This window comes from Microcebus murinus, chromosome X (genome assembly GCF_040939455.1).
Source record: "Microcebus murinus isolate Inina chromosome X, M.murinus_Inina_mat1.0, whole genome shotgun sequence".
In the NCBI taxonomy this organism is placed as follows: Eukaryota; Metazoa; Chordata; class Mammalia; order Primates; family Cheirogaleidae; genus Microcebus; species Microcebus murinus.
In genome coordinates, this window is record NC_134136.1 from 47,012,599 (window position 1) to 47,030,578 (window position 17,980).

Below are 17,980 nucleotides of genomic sequence, written 5' to 3' on the forward strand. Positions count from 1 at the left end.
GCACTAGACCCATTAGGTGTATATACACTCATCCCTTGCTCCCCCTCCCATCTGCCCAACGCCCGATGAATGTTATAACTATCTGTGTACTTAAGTGTTGAGCTTTTAAAACCAATTTGATGGTGACTACACATGGTGCTTTTTAATGAATTATTTGGATATTTCACTTTATATAAAGGGCTCCAGCTCCATCAGGATAATACAAGAGGTGATAGATCACCATTATTTTTTGTGGTTGAGTATAACTTCATGGTATACATATACCACATTTTATTAATCCACTCATGTATTGATGTGCACTTGGGTTGTCTCCACATCTTTGGAATTGTGAATTGTGTTGCTATAAACATGCTAGTGCAGATGTCTTTTTTATAGAATGTTTTTTGTTCCTTTGGGAAGATGCACAGTGATAGGATTTCTGGATCAATGGTAGTTATACTTGTATCTCTTTGAAGTATCTACATATTGCTTTCCATGGAGGTTGCACTAGTTTGAAGTCCCACCAGCAGTGTATGAGGGTTTCCGTCTCTCCACAACCATGCCAACATTTATTGTTTTGGGACTTTTTGATAAAGGCCATTCTCACTAGAGTTAAGTGACATCTCATTGTAGTTTTGATTTGCATTTCCCTGATGATTAGAGATGTTGAGCATTTTTTCATGTTTGTTAGCCATTAGTCTATCTTCTTTTGAAAAGTTTCTGTTCATGTCCTTTGCCCACTTTTTCATAGGGTTGTTTGCTTTTTCTTGCTGATTTTCCTGAGTTCTATAGAGGATTCTAGTTATCAGCCCTTTATCGGATGTGTAACATGCGAATATTTTCTCCCATTCTGTAGGTTGTCTGTTTGCTCTCCTGATAGTTTCCTTGGCTGTGCAGAAGCTTTTGAATTAGATCAGGTCCCATTGATTTATTTTTGTTGTTGCTGTGATTGCTTTTAGGGTCTTCATAAATTCTTTGCCTAGGCCAATGTCTATAAGAGTTTTTCCAACATTTTCTTCTAGAATTCTTATAGCTTCACGCCTTAGGTTTAACTCTGTTATCCACCATGAATTGAGTTTTGTGAGAGGTGAAAGATGCAGATCCTGTTTCAGTCTTCTACATGTGGTTCTCTAGTTTTCCCAGCACTATTTATTGAATAAGGATTCTTTTTCCCAGTGTATGCTTTTGTCTGCTTTGTCAAACATTATATGGCTATATGACGATGGTTTTATATCTGGGTTCTCAGTTCTGTTCCATTGGTCTATGTCTCTGTTCTTGTGCCGGTGAAATGCTATTTTAGTTAGTGTAGCCTTGTAGTATAGCTTGAAGTCTGACAGACCGATGCCTCCAAATTTGTTCTTTTTGCTTAAGATTGCTTTTGGTATATGGGGTCTTCTCTGTTTCCATATGAAGTGTAGAACTATTTTTTCTAGATCTGTGAAAAATGATGTTGGTATGTTAATAGGGATTGCATCGAATCTGTAGATCACTTTGGGTAGTATAGACATTTTAACAATGTCAGTTCTGCCAAACCATGAGCATGGTATGGTTTTCCACCTGTTTACATACTCTGCTATTCCTTCCTCATGTTTTGTAGTTCTCCCTGTAGTGGTGTTTTACCTCCTTAGTTAAATATATTCCTAGGTACTATATTTTGTTGCTATTGTGAAGGGTATTGAGTCTTTGATTTGGTTCTCAGTTTGACTGTTGTTACCGTATAGGAATGCTACTGATCTCTGTACATTGATTTTGTAACCTGAGACTTTGCTGAATTTGTTTATCAATCCCAGTAGTCTCATGTCAGAACTTTTGGGATTTTCTAGATATAAGATCATATCATCATCAAAGAGAGATAGTTTGACCTCTTCTGACCCCATTTGGATGCCTTTGATTTCCTTCTCTTGTCTGATTGCTCTGACTAGGACTTCCAGCACTATGCTGAATAGAAGTGGTGATAGAGGGCAACCTTGTCTGGTTCCAGTTCTAACTAGGAATGCTTTCAACTTTTCCCCATTCAGTATGATGTTGGTTGTGGGTTTGTATCATTTCTAGGTAAATTCTGTGTATGCCTATTTTGTTAAGTGCTCTCATCATAAAAGGGTGTTTATTTTGTCGAATGCTTTTTCTGTATCTATTAAGAGGATCATATGGTCTTTGGTTTTGCTTCTATTTATGTGGTGAATTACATTTATAGATTTGTGTATGTTAAACCATCTCTGCATCTCTGCAATGAAGCCCACTTGGTCATGATGGATTATTTTTTTGATAAGCATCTGAATTCGGTTTCCTAGGATTTTGTTGAGAATTTTTGCATCTATATTCATGAGGAATATTGGTCTGTAGTTTTGTTTTTTGTTGCCCCCTTTCCTGGTGTTGGTATCATGGTGATTTTGGCTTCATAAAATGTATTGGGGAGGGGTCCTTCCTTCTTGATGTTGTGTAATAATTTCTATAGGATAGGCAGCAGTTCTTCTTTGTAGGTCTGGTAAAATTCAGGTGTGAAACCATCTATTCTGGGACTTTTATTTTTAGGAAGGTTTTTTTATTGATGTTTCAATTTTGGTACTTGATATTGGTCTATTCAGGAATTCTATTTCTTCCTGATTGAGCCTAGGAAAGCTGTGTGTTTCTAAGGATTTGTCCATTTCCTCCACATTTTCCAGTTTATTTGCATAGATATTTGTATAGGGTTTGTAGATGATATTTTGTATTTCCGTGGTATCAGTTGTAATTTCTTCTTTTTCATTCCTGATGGAGCTTATTAGAGTTCTTTCTTTTCTGCTTCTCATTAATCTACCCAGATGCATGGAAATTTTGTTTATGTTTTCAAAGAATCAACTTTTTGTTTTATTAATCTTCTGTATAGTGTTTTGTTATCAATTTTATTTAGTTCTGCTCTGATTTTTGTTATTTACTTTCTTCTGCTGGGTTTGGGGTCGTTCTGCTTATCCTTCTCCTGTTCTTTGAGACGATTCATTAGATTGTTTATTTGTGGTCTTTCTGTCTTTTGGATGTAGGCATTCATGGATATAAATTTTCCTCTCAGGACTGCTTTAGCAGTGTCCCACAGATTTTGAAAACTTGTGTCTCCTTTATCATTTACTTCAAAGAATCTTTTGATTTCCATCTTGATTTTCTCCTTAATGAAATAATTGTTCAGCAGAAGGTTTTTTAGTTTCCATGAATTTGTGTAGAAATGAGAATTTCTGTCAGAATTGATTTCTAATTTTATTCTGCTGTGGGCTGAGAAGATGCATGGTATAATTTCTATTTTTAAAAGTTTTTCAGACATGCTTCATTTCCTAGGATATTGCTGGTCTTAGAGAATGTCCCATCAGCTGATGAGCAAAACATTTAGTCAGTGGTTTTTGGGTAGAATGTTCTGTAAATGTCAGTCAGGCCCATTTGTTCTAGAGTTCTGTTTAAGTCCATTGTTTCTTTGTTAATTTTCTGTTTGGAGGATCTTTCCTGTTCTGTCAGAGGGGTGTTGAAGTCTCTGGCTATTATGGTGTTGCTGTTCATCATTTTGTTTAGATCAAGTAGGATTTGCTTTATGAATCTGGGTGCACCTGAGTTGTTGCATTGTACACTTCACCATTATATAGTGGCCCTGTTTGTCTTTCATTACTTTTGTTGATTTGAAGACTAAGTTATCTGAAATCAGAACTGCTATGCCAGCTTTCTTTTGGCTTCCGTTTGCTTGAAATATTTTTTTCCATCCCTTCACTTGAGTCTGAATGCATCTTTGTGGGTTAGATGTGTTTCCCAAAGACAGCAGATATTTGGCTTATGTATATTTATCCATTCGGCCAGCATATGTATCCTTAGTGGGCAGTTCAAGGCATTAACATTTATTGAGAGAATTGCTAAGTGGGACAGATCTGTTCGTCCTGTTGAGTTGAACTTTGTTGCTTTGTTTTCTCTCTTGAGCCATTGTAGTATCTGGCCTTTGAACTTTAGCTTTTAGTTGATTTTATATTTGTGCTGTTTGTTGTGCTGATCTGTGAATAACAGTGTTTTGAGTACTTCCTGGAGGGCTGGTCTTGTCTTGGTGAATTTCCTCAGTCTTTGCTTATCTGAGAAGGTCTTTATTTCTCCTTCATATAGAAAACATAGTTTTGCAGAGTGCAAGATTCTAGTCTGGGCATTATTCTGTTTGAGAAGAGTGAGAATGTGGCCCCAGTCTCTTTTTGCTTGTAAGGTCTCAGTTGAGAAGTCTTCTGTTATTCAGATGGGTTTTCCTTTATATGTTACCTGCTTCTTTCACCTTACAGCTCGTAGGAGAGTCTCTTTGGTGGTTATTTTGGTCAATCTGATGACTGTGTGTTGTGGTGTCATCCCGTTTGTGATGAATCTCCCAGAAGTCCTTTCAGTTTCTTGTACCTGGATATCTAGAGTTTTAGCATCACCCTCAGGGGATGCCTACGATTCCCACATTAGGCCTCTTCACATAATCCCACATTTCTTGCAGGCTTTACTCTTTTATTTCTCTGCTCTATCTCTGTGACTGACTTATTTAATTGAAAGGTGTTATCTTCAATCCCTGATATTCTTTCTTTTGTTTGATCTACCCTGTACTTGAGGATTTCCACTGTATTTTGTAGTTCCTTGAATAAATTCTTAATTTACAGGAGTTTGTTTGATTTTTCTTTAATATATGAATTTATTTAATGAATTTTTCTTCCAAGTCCTGGATTTTTTTTGTGGTTTGTTTTGGTTATCCATTTTTTTTTTTTTTTTGAGACAGAGTCTTGCTTTGTTGTCCAGGCTAGAGTGAGTGCCGTGGCGTCAGCCTAGCTCACAGCAACCTCAAACTCCTGGGCTCAAGCGATCCTCCTGCCTCAGCCTCCTGAGTAGCTGGGATTACAGGCATGCACCACCATGCCCGGCTAATTTTTTTTATATATATATCAGTTGGCCAATTAATTTCTTTCTATTTATAGTAGAGACGGGGTCTCGCTCTTGCTCAGGCTGGTTTTGAACTCCTGACCTTGAGCAATCCGCCCGCCTCGGCCTCCCAAGAGCTAGGATTACAGGCGTGAGCCACAGCGCCCGGCCTGGTTATCCATTTTTTCTTGTATAGCATTGAGTTTTCTTACAATACATGTTTGAAATTGTTCTGTCATTGTAGTGTTCTAAATTTGGTTGATGCCCATTGCTAGAGAGCTGGTGTTTCCCTTTGGGGGATGCATTCCATTTGATTCTTCACATTTCCAGAGTTCTTCCACTGATTCGTTCCCATTTGTGATCCAAATGGGAAGCTATTGCTTCTTACCTTTAGATTTTCGTCTGGACAATGGCATGTCCTGTTTAGTCTCTCAGCCTGTAAGTGGTGTTTGTGGGTGAGATTCGACCACACCCTTTATAGTGAGTCAGTAGATGCAGGGAAAGGGTGTGCAGAATGACCTCCCTGTCAGTAGGTGGTGTTTCCTGGGAGTAGCAGGCTGCCATGTTGTTTTTGTGTACTGTAACCAGCTATTGTTCCTCTGGAGAGGCACCCTAGTGCTTCAGGTATTGGGTGGGTCCCTGGGACTTCCAGGTGTGTCCTTATTCTCCACCTCAGTGGGGATAGGTTGGGGAGTGAGTCTGGGCAGAGCTGGGTTGGGTGAGCCTGCCCTCAAGCTACACAAATGCTGTTATCAAGGGTCAAATGTCTCTTCTCTGCTTTAGGGCAAAGCTGTCATGGAGGGGCTGAAATGGCCCCACTTAGCCAAAAAGTCTGTGTGTGGTGGTGGGGCTGTCTGAGACCAGCAGTCTGGAACGGGCCTCCCTCCTTTCTACCCTCCCCTATTCTGCAATTTGTCCCAGGCCTCCGCCTGCAGGCAGTACCTGAAGCCAGCAGATCTCCCCTTGCTGTGATGCTGGCTGGGAGGTTCCCTGCCCAGGATCGCAGCCTGGGCTCTGTGCACGGCCTTCCAGTGGGAGGAAGGCTGCCCCTAAAGTGTGCTGATCTGCCCCTGAAGGTATACACACCACAGTAGGCTCATTCCCAAACATCCCTTCTATGCCCCAGGGCAATTGTGTTCAAGATCTGGGTGTATGGGATCTGGTCTGCAGGCCTGCCACCTGCACCCGGGAGATCAATCCCTGACCCTGCCAGGGAGAGGAGTGCTGGTCTTAAGTCACCCATAGGGTGCCCAACCTAGATTAACGTCTCTCTGCCTCGAGATTTTCCCCGCACTCCTGGAGTACAGGCAAGTAGCACCTGGGAGGGCTGGTGGGTAAGGAGCTCACAGTCTGAGTTCCCCTCAGTCTGCTGTAGGGCCCCAAAAGGAAAGGTCCCATACCTTGGAGATGCCTCCAGGTAATGGCTAAATTGTCTCTCTGGGCAGTTGCAGGTAGGGAAGGAAAAGGGGAGAATGAAGCATTATGGAACTTGTGGATCGCCTCAGGTCTGTTTCCTGGGCAGTGCCCCGAGGCAGCTGGGAGCCTGGTGCCCTGTCTGCAAGAGGCTCACTGCTCACTGGCAGCGGCTGTCTCTGGGTTCGTGTTGGCAGGTATCTCCAATCACTCAGGAGCCCACCAGCAGTCCAAGATGCAAGGGAGGGGAAATTTAACTGCTCCATCTACCCTTGTCACTGGTCTCCAAGCCTCTCCAGGGCCTTTCTCCTTCCAGCTCTCCTCCACAACTTCTTCCCATGGAGTCTCCTGTAGTTTCAGGCACACTTCCCGCCAACCTTCATCTCATCTGTGTTTGTCTGCCTGTTTATTTTTTTTTTTTTTACTTTCCTCTAAAATCTGTCTTTGTTGCAGAGACACTCTGGCTGGCGGTTATTTCTTGTTCACAGTCTTGCCTATCCCTGTCCATTGTTCCTGTTTGCAATGTGTTATTTAGTTGTTCAGTGCCTTTTCTAAACTATTATTGTAAAATATATATATATGTGTGTGTGTGTGTATATATATATATATATATATATATATATATATAGAGAGAGAGAGAGAGAGAGAGAGAGAGAGAGAGAGAGAGAGAGTCTTGCTCTGTTGCTTGAGCTAGAGTGCCGTGGCGTCAGCCTAGCTCACAGCAACCTTAAACTCCTGGGCTCAAGCAATCCTTCTGCCTCAGCCTCCCAAGTAACTGGGACTACAGGCATGTGCCATCATGCCTGGCTAATTTTTTCTATATATTTTTAGTTGTGCAGCTAATTTTTTCTATTTTTAGTAGACACGGGGTGTCACTCTTGTTCAGGCTTGTCTTGAACTCCTGACCTTCAACGATCCTCCCACCTCAGCCTCCCAGAGTGCTACGATTACAGGTGTGAGCCACCACACCCAGCCATGTATTCTTTATTTAGTGTGACTACTGAAGTCTTTGTTCTTTACCTTAGATGTCAGCTGGTGTTTTGGCAGAGTTTCCTTAAATGCCTGGAGCCAAAGGGAAAAGAGAAAGAAAAGAAGAAAATGCTCCCAATTCTTTGCATATTAGCTCCGTGTTGGTATAATCCTTCAGTGCTTAGCAAGACCATTTACAACTTTCTGGTAGCCTTCATTTTCTGCTTGTGTGGAACCTGAAGATCAGCCAGAGGTGAAATCTTAGACACTTCTCAGGCCTTTTCTGAGCATACTTCTGTCCTTGGGCATGTGTGGAATTCTTGGTTACAAGGTATATGCAAGTGGTTTTTAAAAACCTCAATTCACCCCTGTATCTCCTTTCCCATCCTCTTACTTCTTATCCTTTTCATTCTGTCTATGACTGTTTTCCAACAGCCCTTGCAGCTGCAGCCAATACTCGTCCTTTCAATTAGAAAATCACAATTCTTTGTGATTAATATCTGTATTGCTCTTTCTGGCTGTAGCAACTCGCATCAGGAGTGTACTCTGCTGTCTTTATAGTTGCTTCTGATCTGAGAACTAGAGGAGGCAGGCAGGCAAGTTCAAATGCAATAGTGCTTTCTCTCTCTCTCTCAATGGGGGGTCTCACTCTGTTGTCCAGGCTGGAGTTCAATGGTGTAATCAGTCTCGAACTCCTGCAAGGGATCCTCCCACCTCAGTCTCCCAAGTAGCTGGGACTACATGTGTGTTTTTTTTTGTTGTTGTTGTTGTTGTTAGATATGGGATCTCATACTGTCATTCAGGCTTGAGTGCAGTGGCTTGATCATAGTTCACTGCAGCCTCCAACTCCTCAGCTCAAACCATCCACCTGCCTCAGCCTCTGGGGCCACAGGTACATGCCACCATGCCAAGCTAATTTTTCTTATTTTTTTGTAGAGACAGGGTCTTGCTATGTTGCCCAAGCTGGTCTTGAACTTCTGGCTTCAAGCGATCCTCCTGCCTTGGCTTCCCAAAGCACTGGGATTACAGGTGTGAGCTACTGCACCTGGCCTGAATAACATTTTTAAAAAAGAGAGTCAAGGGGCAAACAGAGTTAGGAAGAGTGTTTGGGCAGGAAGCTGGACAAGTTAGGAGAAATGATCAGTGGGGTCTGACAGGAGGGTCTGACAGGACAGTATTTCAGACAAGGGTTGAGCATGTAACTGACTTTTTCCTATTGGGCTCCTAGTCCTACTTGATCCTGTTCTTCCCATGAGTAACTTTCAATCTACTGGATACTGCATCCTCCACTCCAGGTAACTATATTTTCTGCCACAATGACACTCATTTGGTCCATTATCTCTAAAAATGACAAAATTTCTTGTAGGCTGATTTGTAACTTCAACAGGAAACTTGAGCCCTCACTAGACTGGCTCACCTAAGACTTTTCCCTTTCTATCAGTCCTGCTCCTAATTCCTTCTTTTAGCATCTTTACCTTCCCTTCACTTTACTTAAATCCTTTGGTCCATCTCCCTTCAACAGCCCTACTTCTTCTTCCGCTCTATCCATTCCTGCCAGACCTTTCCTTTCCCCTTCTAGCCCCTCAACTCCATAGTTTCATTATAGGTTTAGGCCTTGTAACCTCATTAAGGATTGCCAAGGAGCTCAGGGTCTTTGAAAGCAACCACCTGAGGCTGAAAAAGTTTATCAGAAACAAAATGGATTTTTCATCTGCTCAGATGGTTTTGGCATCACTCTGATAGCTGCTTGGTGTATCCTTAGTCCCTCACCCAAAATTTATTTCACAGCTTCCATAAGATTACATATTAGGGAAAAGAAAATCTTAAATTCTCACCCATAAATATTGGTTGGAAGCTTTCGCCTTCAAATTGAGCAGGTAACCTCAATTTGTCCTATCAGCCAGAAACACACTCCTGACAAATATACTGAGTGGGGCAAACAGGCAAGCCAATTCTTTTATATACACCAGTGAGTTTTGCATTTGTGTGCTTATGCCTGACTCTTGGCTAAAATTTAGAATGAAAGCTGTAAGATCTCTCTTTGTGACTGTCTCTATGTTTAATATTTCATACATATATATGTAGGTATGTTACGTATATGTGATATTTTCCTACCCCTGGATGGTATTACCAAATTAATTTATAAAACCCCTTATAGGAACTCTATTCTAATTGGCTTAAAACTACCTAAATGCTTATATAACTCAAATATTCCTAAAACTCCCAGAATTTTTTTGAAAACCTGAACATCTAATATATTGGATATGGGGAAACAAGTATTTTTTATAAAAATACAAAATTTTTTTTTGAGACAGAGTCTCACTCTGTTGCCCCGGCTAGAGTGCCGTGGCATCAGCTTAGCTCACAGCAACCTCAAACTCCTGAGCTCAAGCGATCCTCTTGCCTCAGCCTCCTGAGTAGCTGGGACTACAGGCATGCGCCACCATGCCCGGCTAATTTTTTCTAGTTTTGGTAGAGACGGGGTCTCGCTCTTGCTCAGGCTGGTCTCGAACTCCTGAGCTCAAACGATCCGCCCACCTCGGCCTCCCAGAGTGCTAGGATTACAGGCCTGAGCCACCGCGCCCGGCTTAACCCAAATGTTTTAAAATTCAAGTTCTCATAATTCAGGCAAGTCTTTGTCAAACAAGACTGGTTTGATGTTGATTTAATACAAACAGCTAAGTCCTCTGGCTTACTATTAATTATAATACAAACATATACTTTAATTCCATTCGGGTATGTTCTTCCTAAACTTATACAGGCTTATCAGTGAAACTAGCTAATATTACATATACTAGATGTTTAAGATTGTGAAAAAATATAAATTTGAGTATCAAATTGAATCATTATTCTGACAAATTATTTCAACAAAAATTATGTTTTACATGTGTGCTCAAAAATACTTTCCAAAATCTCTTCAGTAACTTACAACTTTAGACTTATGCTAAATTAAGTAATTGATATTCATTACATACCTGGATCATTTCTAAGTAATAAAATACTAAACATTAACTGCTAAGTATAGTTTAGTAAGTTGAAGTTTATATACTTTTTTGCATATTCTTTTTTTTTTTTTTTTGAGACAAGGTCTTGCTCTGGCCCAGGCTGGAATGCAGTGGCTTCATCATAGCTCACTGTAACTTTAAACTCCTGGGCTCAAGAGAGTCTAATTTTTCTATTGTTTGTAGGGACAGGGTCTCGCTCTGGCTCAGGCTCATGTCAAACTCCTGGCCTCAAGCTATCGTCCTGTCTCAGCCTCCCAAAGTGCAAGGAGTACAGGCAGGAGCCACCACACCCAGCCATACTTTTTGCTTATTTTTATATGTATACAGAATGGCTAAATAAATTTGGGTCTATAAATAAATACAGTAGTCCACCATTATTCATGGGGGATATGTTCCAAGACTCCTAGTGGATTCCTGAAACCATGGATAGCACCGAACCTGATTGTTATCAATTAGAACACATTTCTGTTCATGACTTCTACCCACAAATTCAATGCCTTTTTCATCTTAACTAAGCACGTATCCCACACTGTGGCCATAACTTTTGCAGTTTGAGGAATGACAGCAAAACTAGCATGAACTTCTTTTTCCTTCTTCACAATTTCATGGATAAAAGATTCATTCTTACTGTAGATCTTAGAAACCTTAGCATATGATTTTATTTCTTTCAAGTCAATAACTTTCACCTTTTCACTTAAAGGAAGCACTTTATGGCTTCTCTTTGGCACATCCAAATTGCCGGCATCACTTCTCTTGCCACCTGAGGCCATTATTAAGTAAAATGAGGGTTACTAGAATGCAAGCACTGCAAAATCATGACAGTCAATCTGATAATGGAGCTGGATGGCGGGTAGCATACATGGCATGAATAGGCTGGATGAAAGCTAGATGGCATGAGATTTAAAACTTATGAATTGTTTATTTCTGGAATTTTCTATTTAGCATTTTTTGACCATAGTTGATCACAGGCAACTGAAATCACGGAAAGTGAAACCTTGGATAAGGGGTATTACTGTATGTTCTTTTTTTTTTGCCACATTGAAACACTGTATTATATGGAAGCATATATCTATAAAAATTGTGAGATGTGCCTTAAAATAAGGTTATTAGTCTGGTGCAAAATGCTGCTATATAAGACAGTTCACAATTATCTAGTGCCTAGCTTTCCCTGTAAAATAAAAGCTACTGGTCAGAAATTATAATCAATATATATATATATATATATATATATATAAAGATATTTGCAAAGGTAAATAACTTTTATGTAATGTTTGGCAAATATGTTCCTTGCACAACCCCTATTGAAGAACTAAGAGACTCACTGTGTATGATGTCTGGATAAAGTGTCTGAACAAACAAATAATTTGTTAAGATTTGTTTATGACCTATCCTGGAGAATGTTCCATGTGTCCTTGAGAAGAATGGGTATTTTGCTGATTTTGGAAGGCAAGTTCTGTATATGTGTATTAGATGCAATTAGTCTATAGTGTTATTCAAGTACACTGTTTCCTTATTAATGCTATTTTCTTTAGAATAAACACCTTTATTATATTAGCTATGAAACGAAGGAGGAGGATTTATTTGCCCTTCAGCACCTTGATTTTCCTCATATAGAACTCCTGCTCCTTGTCCTCTAGCACATAGCCATCTGCTCAACCACACTGACGCAATCTTGATGTAGTACACACAAAAAGCTTGCCCTGCTGGAACTGCTCCTCCAGAAGCTTGCTGGTTTTGGCATTGTTTTTCCTTCCATCATATTTCTTCTGAATTTTTTTATCTTTTTTTTTTTTTAAAGTTTCTTCCTCCTTGGGAGTCAGCTTGGCCGCCTTCTCATGGCCAAAGGGCAGTACATAGTGAGATTCATATCACTGTCAGTACGGTGTGCTGTCAGTTAGTAATATGCAGTTCTTCACCAGGGTCTTGGTGCAGGCTAGCTCATTATTGGACGCATGGCAGACATCAGTGATCCCTGACTCTTCAAGTACACCACTTCAAAGCCCAGGAGAACTTCCCCATGTCCAGCTTCAGGGCACAGTATTTCTTATTACTTCTCTGCATAAGACTGTGTGTATGTGGCAGGGGCCAATCTTAATGTTTGCAGTGGGGTGTCCTGACTCATATTTCAGCTTTTTGTGGTAGGGCTTTCTCTTTACCCTGATTTTGGGGCACTTGTGCCAGTTGTCCTGAGAGATACCAATTGCTTGGTGCTGGGTTCATGCGGCTGTGTTCACAGCCTTGGGACCTGGAAGGATCCTGCTGGATGCCAAGCCCTCTTCCTATTGATTTTCTGTCTGGATGATCTGTCCATTGTTGAATGTGGGGTATTAAAGTCCACTACTATTATTGTATTGCTGTTTATTTCTCTTTTCAGTTCTGTTAATATTTGCTTTATATATTTAGGTACTCCAATGTACAATTGTTATAGCCTCCTGATGAATTGACATTTTATCTAGTAACCTTCTTTGTCTCTTTTGGCAGTTTTTGACTACAAATCCATTTTTTCTAAGTATAGACATTTTCATGGAATCTTTTTTCATCTCTTTCCTTCAACTGATGTGAGTCCTTAAAGCTGAAATAAGTCTCTTGCAGGCAGAATATAGGTGGATCTTCTTTTAAAAAAACCATTCAGCTACTCTATGACTTTTGATTAAAGAATTTAATCCAGTGTCATTCAAGATAATTATTGATAGGTAAGGATTTAATATTGCCATATTATCAATTGTTTTCTGGCTGTTTTACAGATCTTTTGTTCTTTTTCTCCTCATTTGTTATATTCCTTTGTGATTTGATAATTTTCTGTAGTAGTATGCTTTGATTCCTTGCTCTGTATCTTTTGTGTATATACTATAGGTTTTTGCTTTGTGGTTACCATAAACATTACATAAAACATCTTATACTTATGACAGGCTATTATAAGCTGATAACAATTTAACTTTTATTGCATAAAAAACTCCACACTTTTATTTCCCTGCACATATTCCATGTTTTTGATATCATAATGTACTCTTTTTATATATCTCCATACTATTGCTATTTATGTAACTTAGTACAAGTCACTATATCTCTGTTGTCCTATTGATAGAATATGAGAGTAATAACCTGCACCTTGTGTACAGAGTTATTCAAAGAGTAAAATAAATTCAAATGTTTCAAAAATCACAGAAACATAAAAGAATAAAAGTGTTACACAAACATAAGGGATCATTCCATGCATTATTTTCTAGAGATCAGATTCATATTTCCATTCCTTACCCTACTTTCCAAGACTAACTTTTCCCATTTGTCCTTTATCTACAAAGATAGAAAATGGAAATCAAATGCGAGGAATGACATGGAGAAAAATTTTTTTAAATGAGCAGGGTGGAACTTCAATATGTATATGTATATCAAAACATCATCTTGTATACCTTAAATAAAAAATACATAAGAAATAGAAAAAATTGTTCATGTTTTGGCTGTGCTAATGAGGCTATGGTTATGTGTATTAAAAAGGATCTATCTTTGAGGCATACTGACTAAAATATTTACTGATGAAATGATGTCATGTATGGATTTGCCTTGAAAATAATTTATGGGTAGGTATAGGAGTGTTGGAGATTTGATTAAGGTATTGATTGAACCTGATTGGCTATAAATAATAATTATTGAAACTGGATGATGGGTACGTATGTGTTCATCTCATGAGTCTCTTTGATTTTATATATGTTTGCCATTTTTCATAATTAAAAAAAAACCCAAAATGATTAAGGGTTACAAAATCAAATGCCAAGAAGGCTAGGCAGGTAACAAGAGAGAAGCAAGCAGAGTAGAGACTGTGATGCTCTGAGAAAAAATATCTCCTCCAAAGGAGAAGGCCAATAGTCTGCTAGATATCAGTGTTGCTATGCAGGAATGTGGGGCCAGGGCTGAAAGATTTTCCAGTTTTTCAAAATTTTCCAGAAATAAAAACATTTTTATGAAATATTCCTATATTTAAATGTTGTCGACTAATTAAAATGTTTTATCAAAAAATGTGCTGGCCATCTAAAGCAAGTCTGCAGACCAGATTCAGCCAGAAGCTGCCAATTTACAACTTGTTTCTGAGAATCTAATTTTACTCTGGAGCAGTAGAAGGTAATGGAAAGTGCCTGCAATGCTGACACTCCTAGAATGTCATCATTTAGCCCTGTTCTTCCTCATTATTAAGTCCTTATATCCAATATATGCTTTGTTTTCTGTTGTACATTCCTGCTTGTGAGTTTCTCTAATTTTATGTTTTACTTTCTAGTTCTGATCTCAAAAACCTGACCATTGAGTACCAAGACATCATGAGTCTCCAAGAAAGGAGGGCTCATGGTAACAAATAAGACTTTAGGCCACACCCAACATGATACTTTTTTCTAGTGCATTTTGCAGCTCTTCTTAATGATAAGAAGGTGACTTGGGAAAGTTTAAAAAAAAACAAAAACGTAAAAGTAACAGGCTGGGAGAGTCAGGTATCCTATAGAAACAGAAGGGTATTTTATTAAACTAATATTTCTTGTGATCAAGAAACATTTTTCTGAACTTCATCAGTTATTTCAGACTCCTTTGTTTCTTTTTCTTCTGTTAAATGGAAATTTTAATTTTAAACTTTTATTTTAAAAAAGCATATGTAGTATGATTCCAGTTCCATTAAATTCTTTCTCTGCATTTATGCACCTATTCAACCTTTTTATTCATCATTGTATGCATACATAGAGATATCTCAGAATTCTCACCAATGTCAACATTGATTATTTCTGCCTCATAATATGTGGGTAGATTTGTTCTTTCTGCTTTGGGCTTTTCTGGCTTGCCTGATTTTTTGTACTGAAAAATTACACTTCATCATACACTTTGCTTAGCTACTATAACATCAAATCTAAAAGGACCAAAAGATAGAAATTTAAACTCTAAAAAGGAATATTTTTTTATTCTGATTTTGAAAAATAGGAAATAGCCTTGCAGGATGATGAGGTAAATTTGAGTCATTCAGAAAAAACAAATAGTGTTTTTCTAAATGTCTCAAATATTTCATGGGAAATATATATCAAAAATTCATTTGTCATTTCCCTATACTTCAAATTTAACTTAGTGTCCTGTATTTTTAGTTGCTGAATCTTACAATTGTAAAATAAACACATTATCAGTTTTTCTGAAAATATTATGTATACTTTGACCATTTTCTTCCCATCCCATTGGGATTTCTCTTTTAATTCAGGAGAATTTCAGAAAAATAAATGCACTTTGAGCCATTACTATATATTATACACACACCCACACCCACAGTCACACACACATAGCACCCAAAACACAAGCAGAGTTAACTGTGTTGTTCATACAGCTCATCTTGCATCCTGTGGTCCATTGTCGTTCTTAACAACTGTTTCAAATTCAAGGCTGAACAGGCAAGTGGTCTCCTGTCCAGCTTAGACTTAGGGAGCCTCAAACAGAACTGAAAGGAGGCTGGAAACCAGTTCCTCTAAGGGATTATTTACACTGAAATGCACAGCCCTACCCATAGTCCACCCTGGCGCCGGGAAAGGCTTTGTTGACGTACCTGGAACCATTGCCAAGGTTTCCTCACCTTTGGGCTGTTACACGGGGCCAGACTATGGGAGCCGGGGCAACGGAGACCTTCCCAAGCTTGGATAGAGTGCCGCCTTCTCCTGCTTCAGCAGTGACAGCATCTCCAGCTCAGGGGCCCTGAGTACATGCCTTGCCCTTAGTCCAGGGACTACAGTGTCCTCCAGTATGAGCTGGATGGCCCAAGCAAAGTTGTCTCTTTGTGTAACTGGAGCCATCCTATCAAGGATGAGAGGGTCATCTGCTGGGAAAAACATTTTTCCCGGTTTCCCCATCCCAGCTTAGGGAGAAACTGCAGGCCAAAATGGAGTGATGTTTGGAGCTATAGACCTTATGGAACCGACCCTCTACAGCCCTTAGGCCATGCCAATTTGCCCAAAGAAAATTGTAGTGAACTCCGTATTTAACACATTGACTGCCACACTAGAAATTTTTTTCCCCTTGGGGCCACGGTGTTTTATTACAAAAATAGGATAAAAACTTCGAAAACAAAATCATCCTTTCTAATTTAATGGATAATTTTAAATATTTTTGTTGTTTTCTCAGTGTGAGTTATATGCAACTTAAAAAATAGTTTGTAGCTCCCAAGGTGAAGAGACAAGTGAGTTACATATGTGTCATGAGGTCCCAGGCTCAAAACCAGCGTGAGTTAATACAACACACATGGCAGTTAATGTGTTAAACACGAAACACCAACAAAGTTGTAGGTAAATCAGTGATTCTCGTAGGCTTTGGTGAATTAGCCATACAGGAACTTGATCCGTCAGAGAATACCCCACATTTTAACCTGGTCATTTGATATCTTGGCTTTTGGTAAATTGGCTCTTGATGAATGGAATTCAAGCCAAATCTATAGCCTCCAACAGCAACAAAAGGAAGCTAGATCCTTATCCACGGATGGACCCACTTTAGAACTTCCCCATGGAGCCCTGTGCTCCAGGAGGAGAGGGAAGATGCTGAAATTTTACCCTCCCAGTACTCAGGACAAATAACCCCTGAGTGTCCCTCACAATGGCCTCTCCTAGTTTTCTCCCCTTACCTTCCTGATGAGATGAAAGACAGAATGGGTGGGAAGAGACTGTGCATAGTGAATTTTGGGGTGTAAGTGATAAACAGGGAGAACCACTGAGGTCCTTTTCCTGTGGATTCCCCCACCCCTAACAAACCTTGCTCCATGAGTGACCAGATCTTTGTAAGTTCTGATCTGTTCCTCACCCTCCAATCCTGCCTAGGAGATTCTGGAATTTAACCTTCACTCTTACTTCCTAGTTCTGATCTCAAATACCTGACCACTGAGAACCAAGACATCATGAGTGTCCAAGACAGGAGGCCTCAGAATAAAAAACAAAAATCAGCTATTGGGCCCCACTTTACCTGGCACCTTTTGCCGCTCATCTCAATGATAAGCAGGCATTTTCAGAGAGGCTTAAGAAACATTATGTCTCACCAGGCAAGAAAACAGGCTGGGAAGGGCAGGACAAACTAGAGAAGGAAAGGGGGATTTTAAGAAACTAGTATATTTTGTGATCGAGACATGTTTTGCTGAAATTAGAGTCTATACATCTCTTTGTATTCTGTTGAAGTAAATTTTAGCTTAATGTCTTCTATTTTTTTCAAAAGTATCTGGCATGGTTCCAGTCTTTTAAAATTGTCTCTGCATCCATGCATCCTTTCATTCATAGTTTTGCAATTCTATTTGTGTAATGATATCTGTGAGACGGTTCAACGAAGAAAGGACAGTGTTTTGCTACATTGCCTATTTGTCCAGGAAGAAGTGCTGTGCTTGCTGCTGGAAGACACCACAGACATCAAGAACCTGGACACAGAAAGACCAGTGGTGAGGCAGGGGGTTGGGGTGGGGCAGGAGAGGTGTGGGAGGCAGCCTGGCTGGGTAGGAACACAGACTCTGAACACAGATTGAAGGGATTCAAATTCCAACTCCGCCACATGCTGGCGCTGTGACTTCAGGCAGCTGTCTGAACCTCATGTGTACAATGGTGATCCTAACACTCACTTCCCAGGGCTGATAGGAAGATGAAATGAGGTGATGGCCGGTAGGGGACTGCTTCTCATGGAATGGGAGCTGAGAACACAGCTCCACAGCAGCTGAAATCCAAAGTGGGAGAGAGAGCTCTGGA

General features: G+C 39.7%; 1 protein-coding gene and 1 pseudogene across 1 annotated transcript in view; both read right to left on the reverse strand.

The window, feature by feature from the left end:
- RHOXF1 (Rhox homeobox family member 1) overlaps positions 1-17,980 on the reverse strand; it is a 50,641-nt gene that overhangs the window by 11,260 nt on the left and 21,401 nt on the right. The gene's annotated exons all lie outside the window — the stretch shown is intronic.
- Positions 11,533-12,469, reverse strand: LOC105857288 (small ribosomal subunit protein eS8 pseudogene; annotated as a pseudogene).